Source organism: Belonocnema kinseyi, chromosome 1, assembly GCF_010883055.1.
Source record: "Belonocnema kinseyi isolate 2016_QV_RU_SX_M_011 chromosome 1, B_treatae_v1, whole genome shotgun sequence".
In the NCBI taxonomy this organism is placed as follows: domain Eukaryota; kingdom Metazoa; phylum Arthropoda; class Insecta; order Hymenoptera; family Cynipidae; genus Belonocnema; species Belonocnema kinseyi.
This window is the reverse complement of record NC_046657.1, coordinates 129567666-129577228: the sequence shown is the minus strand read 5'-3', so window position 1 is coordinate 129577228 and position 9563 is coordinate 129567666. Positions and strand designations below refer to the sequence as shown.

Genomic DNA, 9563 nt, shown 5'->3' with positions numbered 1-9563 from the left:
CTAATAACAATGTTACCATCTTAATATCACTGGATAATTTCCATTCGTGCTCTTTATAGTTGATCATTCGAAGAAGATCTTTCATGTTATCATACTCTTCTTTAGTGCATCTTGAATATGCTACCGGAACAGATGCATACACATTCCCGTTATGAAGCAAAACTCCCTTTAAGCTACGTGAAGATGAGTCAATAAATAGTCTCCACTGTTCTTTCACACAGCAGTCTTTCTTTAAAGCATTCACTAATCCGGGAATATCACAGCAAAATACCAAAAAATATGCCTCATCTTTTTTGAAAAATGCTCGAAATTCTTTATCTCGATCTCGATAAAATATAACCTTCGTATCTTCGGCTAATAAGTTGTTTTTTCAAGCTTGACGTTAAAACTTCTGCCACTTCTTTCAACAATCCTAAACATCTAACTAAATCATTTAATTCCTTCTGTGTGTACTCTCCTTTTTCTTTCTTTTTGGTGTTATGTGGGTAGAAGTCGCGGCCACTCTCTGCAGACTCGATATCACTATCGCTACTCTCTTCACATTCAATATCGCTATCGGCAGTCCTGTCGCTTTCGATATCACTTTCGGCAGTCCTCGCACCTTCGCCAGCCTCATCACTCATTTCATCGATTTACATGCTCTGAGGTGCATATTCAGCACTCGCATCCATCTCTCCTAAGCTTTCGTTCGTGATATCTCCTGTCATGATTGGCGTTTCTACTGTGGTACTGTTGTATAACATAGTTTCGATTTAATTTTTCGATTGATATCAGTCGTGTCTGTCATGCAAATATAGCATTTTTTTATGAAACCGAAATTTACCACAGTATAAGCATTTACAAAATTTCAAAAAGCACACGATAATCAACATTTTAAGCCAAATAACGCATAATTTGAAGAAATTCAAGAAAATAAAAATGTTTCTTTTCCAATGCCCCACAAGATTGTTCAAACACCTTTTTCGTTTTTCTTGAAAAGTTGAAAATTCAAAATTTGATTGTACCAAAAATAATGAAAAATCCAAAAATTCCATTTCTTGTTCAAACTACGCAAGATACGATAAAAAAGGAATAAGCTAAAACTGCGCGCCCTGGAAAGACCTACAAATTTATAAGAAATCATTTTTCGATAGGATGAATAGATTTTGTTTTTAGTCGTAAAAAAAAGCATTAAAAATGAAGAAATAAAATTTTTTTGGACTAGCGACACAAGCTACGGAAAAAATGAGACGAAACATGTTCATTCAAAAAAGAGCTATAATTTTTTATAGGACACGTAGCTTTTGCTTTAGACATAAAAATTAACATTAAAAATAAAAATATTAAATTTTTTTGGAAATGACACAACGTACAAAATAAAATTAACAGACAAAAAATGTTCGCCTGAAAAAATCTATTAGTTTATTATTAATCATTTTTTAGATAGGACGAGTAGTGTGTGTGTGTGTGTGTGTGTGTGTGTGTGTGTGTGTGTGTGTGTGTTCCTGTGTTACAACCTATACGGACGTACAGTATTTTTTATTTAATCGTAAAAAACAAGATTAAAAATAAAAATAGATGATAAAAACAAGAAAATAAGAATTAATATTATTCCATTTTTACGCATATTATGAATTGTAATGATATAAATTTATTGAAATGATACATGATTAAGCGCAGCTTAGAATACAATTGAAAGCAAAATAAGAAACAAAATATAAAAATAATCATGATAAATACAATTTGCTCTTTATTTTGCAATTTTTGAATAAGCAATCTCAGGCAGAGTTACATAAGAAATGTATCATATTTAATATAAAAGTGTTGTGTATAATGTAGAAAAGTTGACATTTTGGACAAATCGAGTGCGAAGCACGAGATACGTGATGAGAATGTGTTCGTTAAAGCCGAAAACGCTTGAACAAAAGTGAGTTCAAAATCACAAAATTACAGTTGTCAGTCCGTTGACCTTTGATTTTAAAAGGTGTGTCCACGAATGCGGGAGAAATATAAAGCCCGAGCGCGTAGCGAGAGGTACATAAATAATCGAGCGCGCTCAAACTTGCGAGCGAAGAATTAATATGAGGAAAAAATTATAAATAAAAGTCTTGTTTCCGTGTATGTCTGATTAAGAAATAGGTAAATATTTACATAATTAAATTATACTTGTTAAAATAATCATAGTGAAAGAATGAGTTTAGTAAATTAAAACTCTTCAATGTGCATCATTTTAACCTTTTTCGTCTGAATTTTGTATAAAGTTTGAAGCATAAAAGTTATTTTGTAAACATTATTTATATGCAGTTGGAAGCAAAACAGTTAAATAGTTCTCAACCTGTACAAAACGGCTTACTGAAACTTGTGCCCAAAAAGTTTAATTTTTACATTCTCATCCTAATGAGAAGATATTGGTTTTATGTAAAATTTCACTTTGTCGGTTTTCATCAAATGTTCAATGTTTTGAGACCCACTTAGTCAGAAAAAAACGATTTTTACGGAGGTGTTTGTCTGTCTGTATTCTGTAGCCATTTTGGATCAAAATTCAAAAAGTGAGCGCATTTTAGCGCATTTTAAAAAATTTTGAAACCACATTTTTCGAGATTTCAAAATTCTATCTACAGTTATTCATATAGTACTTAGAAACTCAAAAAATTTATACTTATGACTTTTTTCTATAAAAAGAGAATTATCAGAGTTGAAGCATTTTCAAAATAAAAAAAAAATAAATAAAATGAACATTTCAAACCAAACAACGAATGAAGGCGAATTGATACGCATACAATTCACACTGGCTCATTTCGTCCCCGCGAATCAGAAAGCAGAATTTTTTGAATTTATAACTGTTAATTTTCCGCCATCCGTCCCAATTAGCCTCTTTTTACTGAGATGATCCACTTCAATTATCTCCAATTTACAGGGTTATAAAATATATTCTTATAAATATTAAAAATTTTCTATGGCAAAATTGAGATAGTCAAATTAATTTCTTTGAATCATTACTTTTACAATAGTTTTATCTTTTACTTGAAATTCTCACTCATCAAGGGCATGCTCCTCGAGGACCACGTCAGCAAACTAGTCCCCGGTTATGAACTTTTATTTTGGTGTTCACTGTGTCCACACGGTTTGAGATATCGTGTTTAAACTTTGACACATAAAATTAAAAAAACTAAAGAACGTTTGTATACATCAATATATTGGTAATTTTAAAGAAAGTTTATTTATAAATTAATGGAATAGGATATTACCATTCGAGTTATAGCACTTTGCAGATCATTTTTAGTTTGATGCATTTTAGATTTTTTTATTTGCTCATAGTGAGCACTGACACCAATTTTATACTAAATCGTCTAAACCTTGACAAAATTAATATAAGCCATAAAATTTGCACTTTCGTTGCCAATCAACAAAGAAGTATCTGCACACACGTAACCTATCATTATTTTTGGGGTATTTTTAGCGATTTCTAGCGGAGAAAAAAAGAAACTTTGAACGTCGATAAAGTCGAAATCAAGTGACTAAGTTCGTTCATGAAATTTTTGTGTAAAATGATTTTCATTTTTTTGATCCTAAAAATAAAAGATGAATTTCAAATTGGAAACATAGCCTCACCAGCAATGTGCTAAAATTTACTCGTCGGAGTTTTCCAACCGACTTCTATAATTCTTGATGTTGAATCGATCAGCTGATAAGTATTGTTGACAGCGAACCAACCAGCGGGACTCAGCGTCGGACTCGCCTTGTCTTTCGCCCCAGGGCGAAATTTTATTTCTATTCTTAGAATTCTTTCACACTAGTACAAAAATCTCACAAGAATATATAACCATTAGAAAATTTTTATTATTTTTTGAAGTTGCACATTTCCAAAGATGGGACTTGGACAGATTTTCGAGCATGACATTCTCAGATGTTCATCGATTTTTTTAAATCGAGGTATCTACTTTATCGACGTTAAAAATTTATTTCCTATTCCTGTAGTATTTTACTAATCTTTCTTCGTAATTATAAATATTTTGATGCATACAAACATCCCTTAGTGCTTCCTTTATAACTTCCTAAATCCTGAACACGATATCTCAATCCGTGTGGACGTAATGAAGACCCAAAAAAATGAAAAGCATTTCATTCTCTACACAAAAATTTCATGAACGAACTTAGTCACGTGATCTCGACTTTATCGACGTTCAAAGTTTCTTTTTTTCTCCGCTAGAAATCGCTAAAATTCTCCAAAAATAAAGATAGATTACGTGTGTGCAGATGCTAAATTTGTTATTTGTAACGAATCTGCAAATTGTATTGCTCATTTCAACTTTTTTTAAGGTTTATACGATTTAGTCCAAAATTGGTGTTAGTGTTCAATATACGCGAACCAAAAAATCCGAAATGCATCAATCCAAAAATTATCTGCAAAGTGCTATAACTCGAATGCTAATATCCTATTTCATTGATTTATAAATAAACTTTCTTTAAAACTGTAAACATATTGATGTATACAAACGTTCTTTAGTGCTTTTTATTTAATCTGTCAAATTTTAAACACGATATCTCAATCCGTGTGGACACAGTGAACACCAAAAAAAAATGCTCATAACCATGGACTAGTTTGGTCACGTGTTTACGAAGAGCATGCCCTCAAGTTCACTTAATTTCAAATTTAATTTAGCGTGCTCACTTATCCAACATGGCTGCTGGTCGTAGCATGCTTCCTACTGGTCAACTTTTTTTTAGATGCGCGTGGTGAGACTACCTGCTTCCACCATCTGCCTTGGCCGTCGCGTCGTTTTCGTTGGCGCGCTGTTGCAGAGGAAATAGAGAAATTTTGGTCATAGAATTCGACATTTATTTCATTAACTAGAGGTAAATAATTCATCTTAAATATTAATCACAAATACTTTTTTTTTGCTATTATTATCATTATTTAAATAGTTCATTTTAAAGAACCTTTTTTTCGTTTTTATAAAGTATAACCTAGAAATTGTAATCAATCTTACATTTAGAAAACTCAGAGAATAACCCAATCCGAATATATTAAGATCTTGTCTCGCTTGAGATTCAGGAAGTTTAAAAATGAATTCTTTCTATGCTATTCATAATTATTTAAATAAATTATCTTTGCTTCAGCAATTTTTTTAAACGTTTACACTTGCACTCTTCTCTCGGATTGTAAAGAAATGAAAATTCCAATTTATTTTAGTTAAAATGAGAATTGTTGATAATAAATTAAGAGTAGGCGATTTTCAATATTTGGAATAAATAGAACTTTTTAAAGTGCTATAATGAATGTGCAGAAAATGTTATAATGCAAAAAGTAAATTAAGGATTCGCCATACATTTATTGAATCACGTTTAAGGTACGTATTCACTACTTTTATTTTATAAATAAAACTGATAGGGGGATTATTAAGTTTTCCTCAAATATTTATTAAAAGGTAAGCAAGAGTTGCGTACCCTTTAAACTCAGTTTTAATATTTTATTCACTTAAATAAAGAGAAACTAATTATAAGACTTGAAAAATACCTAGACTTTTGAATAATATCCCCCCCCCCCCAAGCCGCAAAAAAGATTCCGATAACGTTATGTTGGGAATTGTCAAACTACGACATTCCATCTGGTGTCGAAAGTCAGTACTAGGAAGAGTAGGTAGGTAGAATTTTAAAGGTCTTAATTTTACTTAAAATTGTTTTTACAATTTTTTGTTGTAGAATTCAAAGCATTTATGGCATGCTGAAACAAAGTTGTATCGAAAACAAAGTGTTTCAAGTGAAATTGACATCTTATACAGTGAAAAAAACACTTTAATAAAAATCTTTCTGAAAAAATCAATTATGGTATAATTTATTTAATATGTTAACATTAGTCATTATAATACTACTTTTTATTTTAATATTGGTTGAAATTAGAAATAAAAAAATACGAGAATTAAATCTGAAATTATTAATGGGACTACAGAATTTCAGTCATAATAATAATAATTAATTTGTAGTCGATATCTAATTTTTGATTTATCGTACAGTTTATTTCGTAATAACAAGTTTTTTATACATTTTTTAATTAATTACAATAAATATTAATATCAATCTTTAACTGGAAATAACATATTCTCGATTTGAACTTCCCGCCTTGTTCGGGATAAAAAATTATTTTTGCTATTCAATCCTTGTTTTGAACTCTGGAAACCAATCGTAAAAATACTTTAATGCAAAAAAATTTTAATGCATTTTTACAATTCTACCTACTCTTTCTAGTTCGGATTTTCATCACCAGGTGGCGAAATGGTCGACAAGATTTCCAATAAATATCAATAATTTATTACTATCACTTCACAATTTTATGCGTGACTTTAAATGCTTAAAATATCTTTAAAGTCAAAAATTCATAATTTTGGAAAATCACAAAATGGCGGCCATCTACATGAACCCGAAAAAGCAATTTTTAAAGTTATTAACGGATGACCAAAAAATATGGAAAAAGTGATCTCCAAATCCAAAATTTTGACAAAATTACAAAATGGTGGCTGTCTAAAAACTTTTGTTAAAAAACACTTTTTTAACACAGTTTTCAACGTAATGCTTTTAAACTTCGAGAAAACGAATTGCTTTGTATTAAAAATTACATGATAATTTTGAAAGTCTGTAATTGTGAAAAAATACAAAATGGCGGCTAATACAGAATGTAAAAATAGCTCCTTTTTAAAAGTGTCAAATAATAATTGAAAACTTCGTACAAAAAAAACTATTTGACTTAAGATATTACTGTCAACAGTTTTTATAAATATTTTGTTGAAAACTGTTCATTCAAAATTCAAAATTACTAAAACTTATTCTCAATTGCAGCTCTACAACTTCAATTGAATTATAGTTTACTCCAATTTTTTATGAAATTTCTATATTTACTAGAATGCAATCTAAAATCAGTGGAATTAAAATTTGAATTGTTGGCATTAAATTTGAAACTAATAGGATTCAGTTTTGAATTTATGAAGATTTCATCTAAAATATGAATTGTACAAATTTAAATTTTTGTAAGTGAGATTTCAACTGAATCCAACTGAATTGAAAATAAATTTGATTAAATTGTTAGGGAATCGACCTGCAACTTTGTTGAATTCCCCGTGGTGAATTGAATTACATTTTTCCTGTAATTAATATTGGATGTTTTGCTGAATTGACTTAAATTCAGCAATTGTGGAATCGGTTTACAATCAAATAAGTTATATATCCAATTACATATACTTCTTTATTTTCATTTACAAAAAAACGTAAATTATTCTAGGCCTCGGACGAATTTTAGACAAAATACTTGAACTTTCAACCAAAAAGATTAATTTTCTATTCAAACAAATATGCATTTTCAACCAAATTCGTACATTTTTAGCTTAATAGTTGAATTTTCTGCAAAGAAGATTAACTTATTCTCAGAAAAGATGAATTTTAAATAAAATACGTCAATTTTTAACCAACGAAAACGTTATTAAGTATGAATATACATTAATTATTGATTTTTAAATTTGAATTTTATTTTAAGGATTAAAAAGTAAATATTTTATTTTACAACTCGATTCGGAATCAGTTAAGAATTTCCGAATTTTTAAGTTGAAAATTAAACTTTATTAAAAATCTTATTAGTTAAACAAATGAAAAGGCCTGATTGAAACTTATAATTAGCATATTTGAAGTTAAACAACAAAACTAACATTTGAACGTTACAATTTTAATTATTCTATTAAAGCAACTTTTAATTTGTAAGTAAAATTCTTGAATTTTGATTTAAAAATAAGAATTGACGCCTATTATTCTTCGAAAAAATTCGAGTAAGCTGAAGAGATATTCAGAAGTCCTAATTTAAAACAAAATCTACATTTTTGTAGAATTAGAACAAAAAATGTAGACAGAAGATTAAACAACATTTCCTTAAGATTCCTAGGAAAAATGAAAATTAACTTTTATTTTGAAAACATCATTTTAAGAGGATATTTGAAAAGATTGAGAAACGTTGCAAAATTTTAGAAAAGATGGAAATCATTTTTAAAGATGTTTACAGGTTCTGAAAAAATTTCAAAAATTATTTTAAATTGGCCGAAATGTAAAACAACATGTAGATCTTTCAAGGTTTTAAAATGAAATTTTAAAGCATTTTAGGGATCTTTAGACTATTAAAAATTAAAATAATATAAGCTCAAATTTAAGAAGTTTTTAATTTATTAAAAAATATAATCTTTCCATTTTTAAGGTTTCTCGCTTAAAATTGCTTAAAATTATATAATATTTAAATTTATTGATTGATTTTTCAATTTAGAGCTTTAATTTGCAGCCCAGTTTTTATTTTTTTAAATGAAAAATATTTATTAGTTTTGTGTGATTAAAACGGCTATCCTGAAAAAAAGTTTTTCGTATTAGATTCTATTAATTCAGTTCGAATTTAAATGGAGAAACTAGAAAAAGAAGGTAGCAGGGAAAAGACTGAAACCTATCATAAATAAAAAGAAGCCTAATTAATTATAAAAATGATTAATTTATCAGACTAAAGATTAACATTTTAACTGAACGCTGCACTTTAATTTCAAACTTTATCAATTGGAATGTTGCATGAAATGACATCAATATATATTGAGAAACTCGAAACAGTGAATAACGTTACGGAGAAAATAATTTTTTTTATGTTTAATACTTTGAAAAAATTTCTAGTTTACGTATATTTTGTCACATTCAAACATATGTGACCGCCACTAAAAAATATAACTGAGTACCAATCAGACCACTTTAGCCGCCATATTAATTTTCAAAATTTCGACTTATCAGGTGGCGCGGCCGTCGCAGCTTTTTACTTGACAGCTGATTGTCTAAACTAACCTATAAATGTCTAAAAACGTGAAATCGAATAATAAAACACGAATCAAGTCGAATCTTGTTTAATAATAATAATAATACATTGCAGCCATTTAGAGACATTTTTAAGTTGAATTCCATGGTTATGAACAATTTTTATTTAGAAACAAAAAATGACTATTTTAAGTATTTTGAATTTTCCCGCGAAGAATGACGTCGCACAGGTGTAGCCAATCTGTGCCTTTGGCGAAAAGTACCTCGAGCGGGAGCCATATTCAGACTTTATTAGGGAAAGAAACATATTTCTTATTCAATAAAAAGTTTAATAGAATACAAATTTTAATAATTATGCAAAAAGCAACAAAAAAAAAAATGTTTGCAAAAAAAACATTTCGTAATTATCGAAATTTAGGACCAGACCACCTTTCTCAGTCGTTCTTATTTAATTAACTTAAATTTTCAACTCGATGTGGTACTTCGTGTGAAAATAATGTAGGAAATAAAAAAATGTCGGTAAGATCTGGCCACGTGGCCCATTCATCACATGGCCTTGAACGAGTATTCTAACATTTCGTTATACTCGGTCGGTAACGTCGAAATCCATAAGGCTTTACCACTTGGTGGTAATTTAAAGAATTTTAAGAGATTATAATTGATTTTAAGGGCATGTGATACTTACAGTTTCCCCGGCTTTTTTTCCACAAAAATGAAAATTTTTTAAAACTGAATTCGGAGATGCTATAAAATATCATAACGGA

The 9563-nt window shown here is 29.1% G+C and overlaps 1 protein-coding gene across 1 annotated transcript in view; it reads left to right on the top strand.

Moving 5' to 3' along the window:
* The first annotated feature begins 4765 nt into the window (after positions 1–4765).
* The window catches only part of LOC117175088, a 14232-nt gene continuing 9434 nt past the window's right edge, over positions 4766–9563 (top strand). The window contains exon 1 of the mRNA XM_033364637.1: positions 4766–4836. The gene's annotated coding sequence lies outside the window, so the exon portion shown is untranslated. The remainder of the gene's footprint in view (positions 4837–9563) is intronic.